Below are 15,418 nucleotides of genomic sequence, written 5' to 3'. Positions count from 1 at the left end.
TTTAGCCTTTCAGGTGACTGTTTTGTAGATTAAAGTTTGAGAGTGACTGCACTAAAGATAGTGCATAGATGTCCTTCCCAATGTCCAACATCAAGAGAGAAATCAGATACCCAGACTGTATGACACCAACACGACAACTATAGGACAAGGGAGAAATCTCAGTTCTATAAAACAATCCATGGAGGAAACTATAAAATATGCTAAATTAAAAAGACAACAGCATGAATAAACTGGCACAGGTATAGGTTGATTCTTTACAGCATTGTTGAAATAGCAAAAGTGTCCAAATATGATGTACTGATTAAGCAAACTACAACAGAGTCATGCAAAGAAATACTATGCAGTTTTATAAAAGAATAGAAAACTAGATACTGCTAAGATAGTTGTTAAGTTAAAAAGGCAAAGTTCTGAGCATATATATAGCATATATATGGTATACTGTCGTTTGCATGAGAAAAGGGGGAAGGTAAAATATGTGTTCATATTTGCTGTGTTCCCATGAAGAAATGCTGGAGGGATACAGAAGAAATCAACAAAAGTGGTATGACATATTGTTTGCTGTAACAGCCTAATCTGCTCACACTTCTGTTTATCCACTCTCTTTGGGTAGTGTCTTCCACACTGTCTCCGGGCATGGCCACATCATTTGCTTTCACCAATATGAAGCAAGCAGAATTTGGGATCTGCCTTCTCTGGCTGCTCATGCAATCCTGTGAGAGCCATGTGAAGAAGCCCAGGCTAGCCTGATGGAAGATGAGAGACACATGACCAGCTGCCTACCTCACTTCCCAACCCCTAACCTAGCCAGCAGCATATCAACTGCAGAGTGGTATGGAATAAGGGACTTACAGTAGGGATTAGACCTTGCATAACCGAAAGTCATTAGCCAGAGACCACAAGGAAGAGCTGGTAAAGAAGTCTACAGAAGGCTGATACTTTTGTATTTTATGCTATTCCTGAAAGTCACCCAAGGTCAGCAGGGTAGATTATTAAAAAGAACAAGTGAACACAAAGCAAGGGAGATGGAGGCCGAACTGGAAACTGTGTCTGTCTTTCATTCCATCTAATCCCTTTGTTATGGAGCTGTAGTTGTGCCTGGCCCAGGACTCAAAGAAGCAGGAGGGGCTCCACGGGAGCGGTAAGGAGTTGTGGGTCTTGCTGCTGCCCCATGGCGAAAGGGGGAGCCTGTGGGTCAATGACAAAACACATGGGCTGCATTGGTGTCTCAGGCCCTGCACCAATATTCCAAGCATAATGGCTGCTGCCTCACTTCTACCCCGCAAAAATCATGCAGGTATCCTGTGTTTTCTACTCGATTCCAGAATTATACAGGGAAGGGAATCCTAAGACATGTGCTAGCAATTCAGCTAAACGAATACAGCAAAACCACCACGCCAGTCTAGATCACCACCTTCCAGCCAACTGACTGCAGAAGCATGGCGTGTACTCAGAAGAGTTCCACCAAGATCACCCAGACCAGAAGAACTGCTCAGCTCACAATAGAATCACAAGCTAAATTGTTATTTTAAGCCACTAAGCTTGTTGCACAACAAAAGCTGATATAAGTGGATATCTAAAAATGATGAGATGGGTGGATTACAGTAGCTGGAGACAGGGTAGGAGCTAGACTTCTCAATGTGTACCTTATTCTATGAGACATATCATTTAAATTTTTTGAACCATGTAAATGTACCTAAGAATAAAATTAATTTTAGAAGTATCTGAAGTGATCGTAGGATGCTAATGGGTAGCTATTGCAAAAGGCACTATTTAAAGGGGTGTAGGTGTAATTCAGAGAAACAGAAGAGATATGTGTAAGTCAGTGGGGTCCCCTAGTCATGTCCATCTCAGATATGGAATAAGCATCCACCCATCCTCTGTCAGGCACTCTTCTCAGAGTCAACCTGTCTTCTCTCTCTTTCATCCTTTAGTCCAAACTGTCATCAAGGCTTTGGAGTCCATCTCTGAGGTATCTCTGAAATATGCCATCTTCTTTTTGTCTCCACCACCATCACTGTGGTCGAGACTATTCCAACAGCTCATATCCCTGCTGCCATATTGCCTCTCTGCAATCCACTCTCTGTATTTAACAGGAGAGGTAGTCTTAAAATAGAAACTGTGTCATGTCATCCCCTCTCCCCATCTCCTGCTTGAAGCCTTCAATGTCTTTTCATTATGTTTGGAACGCAAACTCCTTGTCCTAATTTATAAGATCTTGTAAGACGTTACTCCCACCAACCTCTCCGATCTCCAGCGTCACTCTCCCAGACGCCCCCCACACCACCAGACCCCTACCACGGCGGTCTTCTTTCAGTTCCTCAAATACTCAAGTTCTTTCATACCTCTGGCTTTTGCACACGGTGTTTCTTATGCCTGTTAACTTCTTTCTCTTCCATAGACTATAAGCTCCATAAGGGCAGGGCCATATCTGCCTAGTCTACGATTGTATCCCCGAGTCCTGGCAGAGTGTTTTGCACGGTGGACCCTTCACAAATACTTGACAGATGAATGAATAAATAAAGCAAGGTGGATTGAAGTAAACCATCTCCTTCCAATTGCATTGGAGTATCACTATTTTTAAGCATTCTCTGTTTCTTCTTAGATTTGTTTATCTGGCTCTATCCTTCACTTCATCCCGGTCTCTGTCACAATGTCTCTTCCTCAGAAAGGCCAGTTCTGACCCCTATCTCATGTAGTCTGCACTTGACCCTCTCTAAGTCCTTATTTATTTGTCACTCTCTGAAAATATATTTTTTACGTGTTTATAACATGGCAGGAACTGTGCCTGTCTTAATAATAGCTGTATCTGTAGCACCTAGAACAGTGCTTAACACATAGGAGACGTTTGATGATAAATACATATACCCATACATACATAAATGGAACAACAGATAGTGGCCCTGTCTTGCTCTTCCTTCCCTCCCTCTGAGGACTGGCAGTCCTGACCTTGAATTCCAGCCTAACCTCGGAACCCAGCTACCACTAACAGGGCTGCCCATTGTTGAGCGTGTCAGAGTAGCATCTACTTTGAATTCTGTATTTCTGGGCTTCATCCACCTCCTGGAACGTATCTTCCCTTGCTATTCCCTGATTGCTACTAATATACCTGAACCATGACAAGATTGCTGTATACCCTTGGATGTCACGCTTGGCTTGCCAAACTGAACCCTCTCTCTCACTGTGTCTCCCCACCTCACCTCTTTTAGAGCCTATTCCTATTCCTTCCCCCAGCTGCCTCAACTGACCACACCTCCCTGAGTCCAGAGACATGACTGTCAAAGCAAGTCCCAAAAAAGTTAAGGAAATTCAGCAACACCTCTTGAAGCTTTAATTGCATATTTAGAGCTGCATCATTCTTCTAAAAAGCTGCATAGAATCCCATAATTTGAATGTACCACCATGTATTAAACTATTCCTCTGCAGATAGCCATACAGGCAGCTTTACTTTACAATGTTGGCAGCTAGCATCCTTGTGCAGGCCCCCTTGGAGACATTCACTGTGATGACATTTATATAAAAAGAAAAGAAATTCTGCACATTTTCCATGGCATGGCACATATATAGGTACACAAATGCATAGAAACCATCAGTAGTAGTTACTTTTGGGGACCAGGGTAGTGTTCAAAGACACTTTTTATTTCTCTATAATATTATAGTTTGGTAATAAGGAAAATGCAAGCATGTATTACTTGTGTAATTAAAGATGATTAAAAACATTAATGAAACAAATTTTAGCCAAAAAATTGACCTCCCTTTTCCAAAGTACCTTTCTCGGGGATAGTAGAAAGTGATCATATGATAGGAATTTCTCTATTCCCATCGCTGGGTGAAGGTGTGGCATGTTGCAAAAGACAAGCTGTCAGTTTGCCCTGAGAGGAAGCCATCTGGGGAGGTCATCACCCAGTTAGGCAGCATGGTAACTCATCTTCCTTCGGTTCATTTGAAGGACTTTCAACTTTTACTTTGAACTTTGTCTCTTGAGTCAGGAGAGTAGAGTCCAATAAATGGAAATCTGCCTCAGCATTTGATCTCAGATTTCTAGACTATAGCTGCATCCATGCAAAATCTATCCAGTACTTACCAGGGAAGTCCAGGCCTGGATTCTGCAATTGTATCATGATGTAGTGATTGGGTTCCACAGCTAAGTCAGTAGGATGTCATGGGGCTGTCATCTGGTATCTGGGCCACTGAGTTACATTGGTGTAACAGCAATGAAACAGCACACCCCTGGTATTTTTGTGGGGCTTTTCTTTCTCAAATGCTTCCTGACACCTCACACATCTTTGCAACATAACAATGTGATAATTCTGGGGCAGGTGTCACCTTCCCTGTTTCACTGAGGTACTTTAGTCCAACAGTACTGGTCTTTTAGTCTCTTGGCCATGTACCCCAGGGCCTTTGCACTTGCTCTCCTCTGCCTGGGAATGCTCTTTCCCTAGATCATCTGGCAGGATTCTCTTCTCATTCAGTCCACAGTCCAGTCTAGAGCAGTCTTACCTGACCACTCAGGTACCCTTCCAGTTACTTTCTATTATATCACCTTGTCTTATATTCTGTACAGCATATATCACTATCTGAAACTATGTGGTTTATTTATTTGTTGATATATTGTCTTCTCCCTCTCCAGCTGAGTGTGAAAGGGCTTAGGATGTTATCATGTTCACTGTTAAATACCCAGTACAGTTCCTGATACCCTGTAGGCACTCAGGAATATCTTTTGAATACATGAATAAGTGGTTTCCCAGAGACTGGGCTAGAATAGTGATTCTAAACCCTGGCAAGCTCATTAGAATCATCTGGAGGGCTTTTTAAAACTACAGTGCCCAGGGCCCCCCTCCAGAGATGCGCATTTAACCATGCATCAGATCTGGGGTGGCGTCCAGGGCTTGGTAGTTTTAAAAGCTGCCCAGGTGATTCTAATATGTGTTCAAGATTGGGGATCCTGGGCTGATGATCCTTCCGGTCCTTTCTGATGATGTTGCAATCCCCCAGGAGGAAGATTATGGTGATGAGGACCACAGTGATCACAGAGGAGGTGGTGAGATTTGGTTGAACTTGAGCTGGATACAAGATGTACAGCTGAGGCCAGCCTGGTGAGTATGTGCCTGAGATCACTGGCTTTACCAGCAGAACTGAAACAACAACCCACATTGTCTGATTATAAAATAGCACAGCTCTCCCTGAAACATGGCATCTTTCACTTCTTCAATGACCAATCACTCCACAGTATTCTAAAAGATTCTACAGAAATCAGTGCACAAATTTTGACTACCTCCTCTCTGAACTTAGAATTGCATTTAAATGGAAGATCTGCTCAAAGGCAGAAGCTTCTGGATATAAGCCTCCTCTCATTATTGTCATGTCCTCCTTTTTTTCCTTCTGCTTCAACTTTTTTCTTTTCTCCATTTCTTTTTCTCTGTAATCTTACCACTTGCTATTTCCCCAGCACTTTCCTCAAATATTTGAAAGTTTTTTGTGTGTTTTGTTTTGTTTTACTCCAAAACTTGGAAAGTTCTCTGCATAGCATTGTGGGCAATCTATGGATAAGAAAAAAACTATTCATCCAAACATTCCATCTCATCCTCATGCAAAGAGGCCACACAGATTATCCTTGGCCACAAATCCCAGATGATACTCTTCTCAGACCAGAGAAATGGGGAGAAAATTGGAGTGCAGGCACTTGACCCTTCTCCAGACCTTGGAAGTTGCAAAGTCCCTGGAAAACAATAGACTCTCAAGGTCTTCTGAGCATTTGGGAAAGATGGGTCATATGAAATTTTGAGTTTTGGGAGCCTCTAAACAAATCCCCTCTTCTGTCAATTAAACAATTGATTTATGAGGAGTGAAGTTGCCGCGTGGTTTGGATACACCATGCTGCGGGGATGAAAAGAGAAGGAAATGTGATTTTGCTTGGAAGACCTTTTAGACTGTTGGCTGTCTAGCACTGAGAATGAAATCTGGGTGCAGAAAGGATGGAGAGGGGGTGGGGCTGATGCAGAGTGGAAGGATGGATTGGCCAGGATGCAGCATCTGGCCCTGAGTGAAGCATTACATTGCTTGCAGCTGTGGGATGGTTTGGAGGTCCCATTTTCCTAGATTCCTTCAGGGTCTCCTTTCTTTCTGATGAGGTGGTGAGGAGACACAGGGCGTGTTGGGTTCAGTCCTCTTGGCACCGGGGGGAGTGTGTGTTTTGTGTCTGTGTGCATAGTCGTGAAACTCAGCAGACCTGACACTATTCTCCGCAGGGGAGGTTCAGGGGAAAGGCCAGGTGGGACGTGGCATGGTTATTACAGTGACCACACAACATACACTGTCCTCCCCTGATTAGGCACTTCACATTCTCCAGTGAAAAATTAGTGGGAGATGCTCATTTGTGTCAGGTTTTCTTTATGATTTAAATGCTCTGTGCTTCACCCAGGACACCTGCGTTTGTTGAGTGATACTAGAGGAGGCTTTTGAGAGGTTTGCAAAAGACCAAGCAGTGAAAGAGATGAGTAATGAAATGGAGGGTGCCCCTGGGGTTGAAGAGAGTGTGTGGGAAGATGTCACTGGGAAGAGGGGGTAGAGAAGGATAGGCAGTCCTCTTTAGTCATCCATTCAATAATATAGCTATTTATTGTGCATCCTTGTGACAAGGTGCTTTCCTAAGCCTAGTGGGTATAGCAAAGTGAATCCGAGAGACCTTGCCTTTCCCATGTTTGCTCATCATATTCCTGCTTATCTTCAGTGGAGACTCTCTTGACTCCTGGGTGGACATCTTAACCCTCTCCTCTACGCTTCAGTAGCCCTTCATGCAGACTTCTCCTCTGGCACTCACCACATTTATTATGCTTTAATTTTCTGTGCAGACATCCATCTGCCTCATAAGACTCTGAGTTCTGCAGACAGGGATCATGTCATAGTCATCTTTCACTCTCCTGCATATGGAAGTTTCTCAATAAAGGCTGATTAAATGGATTTGACAAACAATGTTTAATTTGGAAAGGTGGATGGGTCTTCATGTATTTATAAATATGATGATGATGATTTAATTTCCCAATCTGTTCCAGGCACTGAGGAGGCAGGTTTGAAAGTGATATGTTGAGATCCATAGATTTTCTATCTTGTTCTCCAGACAATCAGTGATGTCAGAACTATCCCATGGAGTATTGATGGGTGGATGAAAATTAGTGGTCATTATTTAGACACAGTTGATACAGTTTTTGTTTTTGTTTTTTAAGTCAGTGTGGTCCTTCCCTGATTAATTGCTCTCTCTTTCATTGTCCCTAAACCATGCCCTCAACATGTGCCACATCCAGGAAGTACTCAACAGCAGTGACAACGATCATAACAACCAATATTTATTTGGTCTTTCCATGTGTCAAGGTTTATTCTAAGTGCTTTGCATGTTTCATCTCATTTATTCCTCATGCAATCCTATGAGGCTGATACTGCTATTATTCTCATTCTAAAATGAAGACACTGAGACACAAAGAGTTTAAGTAACTTGCTCAAGGTCACACAACATAGGGGTGGGGTAGAAGCAGGATTCCTGCCCAGATAATCTGCCTCTAGAGGTTCTGCTCTTAACTTCTCTGCTAATTGTGTCCCTTATTTGGCTATTGACCCCAGGAGGTTTATGCACAAGAAGGGATCAAAACACCTCACCTCTTGTGTTGAAGATCTGTTGTTAGAGACATTTCTTGAACTAATTTTCCCTCACCTACTCTTCAAGACTTGGCATCACCCCCTCTGGAAAGTCATCCTTGATCTCTTCCAGACTTAGCCAGATGTTGCTTTCGGTATTTCCACAAAACCCTTTGCTCTTATTTTTCATGTGGCATCAATTGTAATAGTCTAATTTCTTGTCTGTTTCCCCTAGAGTCTGTGAGTTTCTTAAAGACAGAAACATATCTCTCAGTGCCTAGCATCTGTTATTCAACAAATATTTGTTTAAGAAAAAAATTACAATTTACTTCCAACTTCTCAATAGCATTACCAAAAGAATGCTTATTGCTAGCTATATTTATTCATTCATTATTTCATCCACTGATTTATTCATTTTTCAATAGATATTTATTGAGGGAGAATCTATCTGTGTTAAGCATTCTTCTAGGGGCTGAAGTGGTAAAACATACATGGTTCCTGTTCATAAAAGGCTACTGTGGAAGGTCAAGACGTTAATCAGAAGTGTCTAATTACAAAATCAGGATATTGTTATGTGATAAAGGCACAGAATGCTATGTGAAAATATAAAACTAAAGATAAAGGTCCCTGGGACTTCCCTGCTGGCACAGTGGTTAAGACTCCACACTCCCAATGCAGGGGGCCCGGGTTTGATCCCTGGCCAGGGAACTAGATCCCACATGCATGCCACAACTAAGACTCATGCCACAACTAAGAGGCCCAGCTGCCACCACTAAGGAGCCCATGTGCTGCAACTAAGGAGCCGGTGAGCCACAACTAAGGATCCCTCGAGCTGCAACTAAAGGAGCCCACCTGCCACAACCAGCGCAACCAAATAAATAAATATATATATAAAAAAAAGGTAAAGTTCCCTGGGTCTCAGAGAAAACCCATAATCCTACCAAAGGGTCAAGCGGGTCATCCTTTGACTCTCTAGGGTGTGCCTCTGAGTCAGTAGTCACTACTGATGATAGCAGGCCAATTGAATGCAAATTTGGAAAGGCTGGACAAGTCAATAAGTTATTCCTACAAAAGTTTTAGAGTGGTTGAGTTAAAGAGACTACAACAATCATTGAATCCAACTTCACGTACACTGGAAAAGCTCACATTAAGATTCCAGGTAAACTGATTGTGTAAGAAAAATGCAAATCAGTCCCACTTCATGAGGATTTACTCAATGTCCCAACACTATTCCTGGTAATAAATAGAGACCAGTGTCTACCTAGAAACTTTATGAGGCATTTAGGGACTTCTCTTGATGTTCTCAGGTATTTTACACAGAATCCAGAGCAGATCATCCCAAACCAATTTCGAGTTTTGCCAGGGATTTATTCCAAATTCGTCTTGGTGCTACGCTCTGATGGGTAGAACCAGATAGCAGAGATCCACCTTCTAATCCCAGAGGACATTCTGATAGAGTGAGTTTTTGTTTTATTTAGAGGAGGGATCATAAGATATTATTAAAACAACTTGAACATCTGGTTTGGGGATAAAGTTATTTTATTGTGCGACTGCCAAGCCACAGAGCCAAGCTTACCAAGAAAGCCTCCTTCTCTCTCAGCCTTCTGAAAAGCCTAATACCCAACTATAATAATGTGCACCCTCCAACACAAACGAAGAGTAAAGGGGAACAGAATGAGGTCTTCAAGACGCAAGGAAAATTCACCTGTGGTTGGAAAATCAGAGCAATAAGGGGTAGTTAGGCTCCATTTTGAATCTTTTCTTGAGCTGATTGCCTCCTATTCAAACTCTCAGTGAAAACATTCAAAAAAGGAGCAATATCCAAAAGAAGTATTCACTGAATCCCAGGAAAATTCCTCCTTCCGTCATTGCTATCCTCGCCTCTCTCAAGTTGAAGGCAGACATTCAGTCTCAGAGAAAATAAAAATCAGAGTTAGCAAGGACCCTTAGAGAACACATAGAATGGGGCTATTCTCTCTATGTGAGTCCAGTGCTAATGTAGTCCTCTCCTGCTGTTATACTATTGCTCTAGATATGCCCTTAAGCTATTTAGACCCATTCATTTTTTCAAAAAATATTAATGAGCACCTGTCAGGTAACAGGCTCTGTACTAGGCACTGGGCTCTCTGATCTGATGGTATTTGTATTTTAGGCAGCCAAGATACAATTAAACAGACATATACATGAAATGATTGCTAGTTGTGAAAGAGCCAGGAAAGAAACAAACAAGGCACTGGGAATGTAATGACCTGACCCTCCCATGTCTCCCTGTCATGCCCATGGAAGAGCCTATAGTCAATTATGACACCCTTTCCCACATTCCAGGCAGTCAATATCAATAGATTAGATTGGTGAACAAGGTGAAGTCTACTTGCTATCCCCAAACCTGGGTTTTCAGACAAGGGCAATAAAACTCCCAAATAAGATATAACTATGTCCTGTCTTTCTACTCACAGTATCAAACAGTTGGAAAACAGCGTAGAGATTTGTTTTGCTCAAGCCCCTTGTTTTGCAGTGACCCACATTGGGGCAGTAACCTGCCGCAATCTCCCAGCTCACCAGTGGCAAAGCCCTGGCTGGAGACCCAAGTCTTATGACTCCAATTCCAGGACCTTCGCTTGCTGTCTTCAATGGAGATTGTAACATTTTTGTCTTATCCTACTCAACCCTCTCTCCATTCACTCATTGTGATTTCATAACTCAAAGAACCTAGAAGAGGGAGGAAAGTAAAGTCCAAAAGTTTAGGAGCTAACTAAAGTTTGTGGTTGGCAAAATGGATTCATGAAAGGTAGATTGCAGAAGCTTAAATAGGGAAAGCATATCAGAACCCAGCAACTGAACAGAGATTAGGTTCTCTCTTAACTGTTAGAATATCCAGATGCAGAGAAATCATCCTCCTGTTGAGTTCTCAGTTTGCCTTTTCAGGGATGGGAATTTGGGACTGAAGGGAGGGGGATGGTGAGGGACATGTGGGGCAGGGACTAGATTCTTTCTTTTTATATTTGCTACCTGCTCATGCTTGACTACATACCTAATGCAAATTCTGAGAATAATCCAGCACATGCCAAACGGGTGACGCTATTTTTTTTGCATCTGACAGCAGTTTGCCAGAGGAAGTCAACTATAAACAGGTTTTTAGGCTGACAATCCAAGGCTCCTCACAGAATTGACTCAGCGGATATTTTGTCCAAGGTACATAGAGCAAGTTTGCTAAGTCTGGGTCATTCTGATAAATTCTTGAAAACAGGGACCCCAGACTGCAAGGGGAGAACATCAAAGATCTCCTGGGGCCGTAACTAAGAGTTGGCAACTGGCCTATGTCCTCACTTCACTCCAGCCTTGGAGCTTGCAGCAAAGGAAGCTCACTAGGCAGAAGTCCTCTTCTGTCTTCTTCTTTTTTTTAATTTAATTTTTTATTGAGATATTACTGGTTTAAAATATTATATAAGTTCCATGTGGACAACATTATATTTCTACTTCTGTATACACTACAGCGTGCTCACCACTAAAAATTTAGTTTCCATCCATCGCCATACAGTTGATCCCCTTTATTCATTTTGCCCTCCCTCTGGTTCCCTCCCCTCTGATAACCACTACTCTGTTCTCTGTATCTACATGTTTGTTTTCATTTGGTTTGGTTTGTTCATTTACTTTATGTTTGCTTGTTTTTTCATAGTCTACATATGAGTGAAATCATATGGCATTTGCTTTTCTCCACCTGACTTATTTAGCATAATACCCTCAAGGTTCATCCATGTTGTCACAATGGCAAGATTTCATCTTTTCTTATGTCTGAGTAGTATTCCATTGTATATATATATACCACATATTCTTTATCCATTCATCCATTGATGGGCACTCAGGTTGTTTCCATTTCTTGGCTATTGTAAATAAGGCTGCAATGGTGCAAGGATTGTTCAACATCTGCAAATCAATGTGATACACCACGTTATCAAGATAAAGTTTAAAAACCGTATGATCATCTCAGTAGATGCAGAAAAACTATTTGACAAGATTCAACACCCATTTATGATAAAAGCTCTCAATAAAGTAAGTACAGAAGGAAAGTAACTCAACATAATAAAGGCCATGTACGACAAACCCACAACTAACATCATACTCCTCTCCTTTAAGGCTATCTGCTTAGTTGTGACTCCCCTGAAGAATCAGAGCTTCTTGACTTGAAAAAATCTCAGTAGATTATCTAGTCCAGCCCTTACTCCAGGGAGGTAAATTAACATTGTCCTTAACAAGACTGTACTATAGGCTTTCATGTGGAGAGAAGAAGAATTAGAGCACAGAGTGAGCAGAGGGTCCCAGAGGACCCAACGGGGCCCCAAAGTGACTCCCTGGCTCAGGTAGGAAAATAATAAGATATAATAGGATGTTAGCTATCACATTTTTACATGCATCAGAATCACCTGGAGGGCTTTTAAAACACAGATCACTGGACCCCTCCCCTAGAGACTCTGATTCTAGTAGGTCTAGGACTAAAGATTTTGTCATTTATAAAAGGTTCCAGGTGATACTGACGCTGCTGGTCCAGAAACCACACTGGAGAACTTGTAATAGGTAAAAAGAGGTAAAAAAATATGGCCATTGTCCGAAGTCATCTAGTTCCCTTGCCTTCTGGAGGCCTTGGAGAGGGAGTTGGTGAGTAGGTATTGTCCATAGTTAGATTGACTGACATTCTTTTCTGTCTATGAAATGTCATATTTGAACTTAGTAAGGAAGGGAGACCTGTGCCAGTTGGTATAGGCCACAAAAAGAGTTCCCCAGGGGAATTCACTTAAAAATGAAAAAATATAAATCTAGGTGCTATATGCAGATGATGTGGCTAAGGCCTGGAAAGAGCGAGGGACTTCCTTGGATCTGGTGATCTAGTGAATTGAGGTGAGTGTGGGAAAAGCAAGAGAACAAAGGAGACCCAGGTCTCCTGTTTGCCAAAGCTCTTTCACTGTATCACCAAGTATGTGGTAGGTTGCAAATTATGTTGTTTTGTTTTCGATTATGTTAATTTTATTCATATTTAGGAGACACTGCAATGTGGGAGAAAGATCCCCAGACCAGGAGTTGGCAGGGCCCAATCCTGGCTCCCCCATGGTTGGTTTTGTGATGCAGGCAAGCCACCTTAGCTCTCTCTTAGCTTCTTCACCTGTAAACAGAAATAACAACGTTTGCCCTATAATCCTGCTGAACTCCTTGAGGGTCCAATGAGAGCCAGTGTAAAGACTCTTTACAAGGATATAAAGTGTTACAGAAATGGAAGAAATTATTATGCATTCATTCATTCAACTAAACTGTATTGGGCCTCAACCACATGCTGGGCTCTGAGGGCATTGTGAGGAACAAAATAAACACGATTCTTACCTCTTTGTGGGGAAAAGAGGAAATATAAGTTTTCTTTTCAGTCAATTTTTCCTCACTCCGTCCCCTCCCACTTTGCCGCTACTGAGAAGACTTTTCATGGCACCAGCAGAGAGTTAATAAATGCAGCTTTAGAGGTTTCCTGGGAGAGACTCTTCTAGTGCCCTTGCATGTCCTCTCTAGAACACTACATATTCTCATCTCTAAGCGCAAAATGACAAAGGAAAGAAGGCAGAGAGCCAGCAAGGTGGGTGGAAAAAAGCTTGCAGTTGAGTCACTGGGTCCCAGTCCTATAATCAATGCATGGCTTTGAGTGAAGTATTTAAAACCTCTGTGGCCCCATTTTTATCTGTAATATGGAGATAAGTCGGGGCTAAGATTCAACAGTACTGGTTGTCTAAACACTGAAATACTTCTGTTCCAGTTGATGAAAGTTCCACACTCCAGTGCAAGTTCCATATCATTTCTGGTTGGTAGGTAGTTGTGCCAAACCAATCGTTAAATATTTTTGACCATCGCTTGACTATTCCTTGTCTATACAGTTTTTGTGATGATCACATAATTATCTCAATAAGTGAATGCCTGGGTTGCTACTATAAAGTGGATGCTCAGTACCGTTTTGTTTTCTTCTGGGCAGGTTTCTTAGTGATGAAGAGTGGGCAGAGGTGGGCATAAAGGAAAGGAAGGCAAGAAGTTGGTTGAGAAGGAGCAGAGAGTGAGGATATTGTAAGTGGGTGGGGAGACACACTTGTCTCTGGACCTGGGAGGTGCTTAGGCAGTGCCTCCTTGAAGTTCAAAGAGAAAGCAAGAGTCTTGTCAAAGGGCTTGGCATTCCTTGAATGGAGCACAAAGTGTTATTGTTATGTAGTAACAACTCTTGCCCACATCGCTAATTTATTCCATTCTAATCTCCTCTTCACTGGGGAGACAAAAGTCTGACGGCTCTCGCTTGCACAGCCCTGAAACCTGCCACTGGGAGAATAGTTTCCTTGTTTCACTGTGGCTCCTCTCACATTTGCACTTTCTTGGCAAACCTGCCCAAAGGTATCAGAATCACCAGGCATACCCCGGAACATTGATATGTTTGGAATTTAATCAAGCGTCCCACAAAATGGGACTATTTACCTTACCCCTGGAAGCGCTCACTTTAAAAATATTTAAAAGTGATCAAAATACAAATGATGAGGGCTCTGCCCTTCACAATGAGCTTTTTAGGATTTATGTATTTTGATACACACCTCACTCTTCCCAAGAAACGAGGTCAGGCATTTCCCTGATTCTGACATGTTAGCGCAGCCAGTGGTAGAAAGGTGGCTGGGGTCCAATCCTGTTTTTTTTAGTGATACTTCTTTGCCTTGCTCTTTGGCGTCCCTTTTCTTGCAGGAGGGGCTTGGAAAAGCCTCTCACTGCAGTCTCGGGTGGCATGGTCTTAATGCTTGGAATTACCAAGCTAAGAGCTCCAACCCTGTGGCTTTGAAGCCTGGTGGGGAGTAGTCTCAGGCCTGAAAGTGAGGACTCACAGGAGCCCAAGGGTCTAGGAGCCCAGAGAGAAAAAATCCTGTGTCCCCTGACCCCCACCCAAGGGGTTGCGTTAATGCTTCTTTGTGATTCTCAAACCATCAGACCCACCATGACACCTGACTCTCACCCACTTCATTGAGAAGATCCATCTCCCTCGCTCACCACTCCTCTCTGTCTCAAAGATGTGTCCTTCTGTCGCTGTTCTTACCCACTCTCATCCTTTCCTTTGGCTGAGGAAACCTTTGCGCTCCTTGCCGAATGGAACGCACCCACCTGGGCACATCATCAAATATCACCCAGTGGTCTTCTCTCTTGGATAGTTCCTCCTCTCTTGGGCAGGCTCATGCTTTCCGAAACCTCCTTTCCCCATTTTGTAAGAAGGACCCGCAGTCCTTCCCAGCATGTAAAATCAACACAAATACCCTCTTAATGCTCATGCACTAGCACACCAATCCTCTCCTTTCCTTCCTCACTGGAATTGTTGAGTTAGTAGTCTCCACTGGCTGGCTCCTCTTTCTCATCCCCTCTCTTCCATACACCCAAATTTTATTTTAAGGGCAACGGGAAGGCACTTCTGCCCAAATGACTTCTGCCCAAATGACATCATTGAAACGATCTTAATAGTTGGCGAAATACCTATTTCACCTTCGACTCAAATCATCAAGCCAGCTTTTTCTTCCTTTTTCAATCTTACCTTCACCTTTCCCCACTCCAGGGCATATGACCCTGTTGACATTCCCTTCTTCTTGAAATCGTTCCTGTATACTGTGATAGTAATAGGTCTCCTCCTGCGACAAAGAATAGTTTTTCTCAAGTTTCCTAAATGGCTCCTCCTTGGCTGAGGAAAAAAAAAAAAAAAGGCATTCTCAAGATTCTTTCCCTCTTCTCCCTTTCTTTCTCTTGT

The sequence above is a fragment of the Balaenoptera physalus genome, assembly GCF_965194825.1.
Source record: "Balaenoptera physalus genome assembly, chromosome: 13".
NCBI lineage: Eukaryota > Metazoa > Chordata > Mammalia > Artiodactyla > Balaenopteridae > Balaenoptera > Balaenoptera physalus.
Note: the sequence above shows the minus strand (reverse complement) of the source record.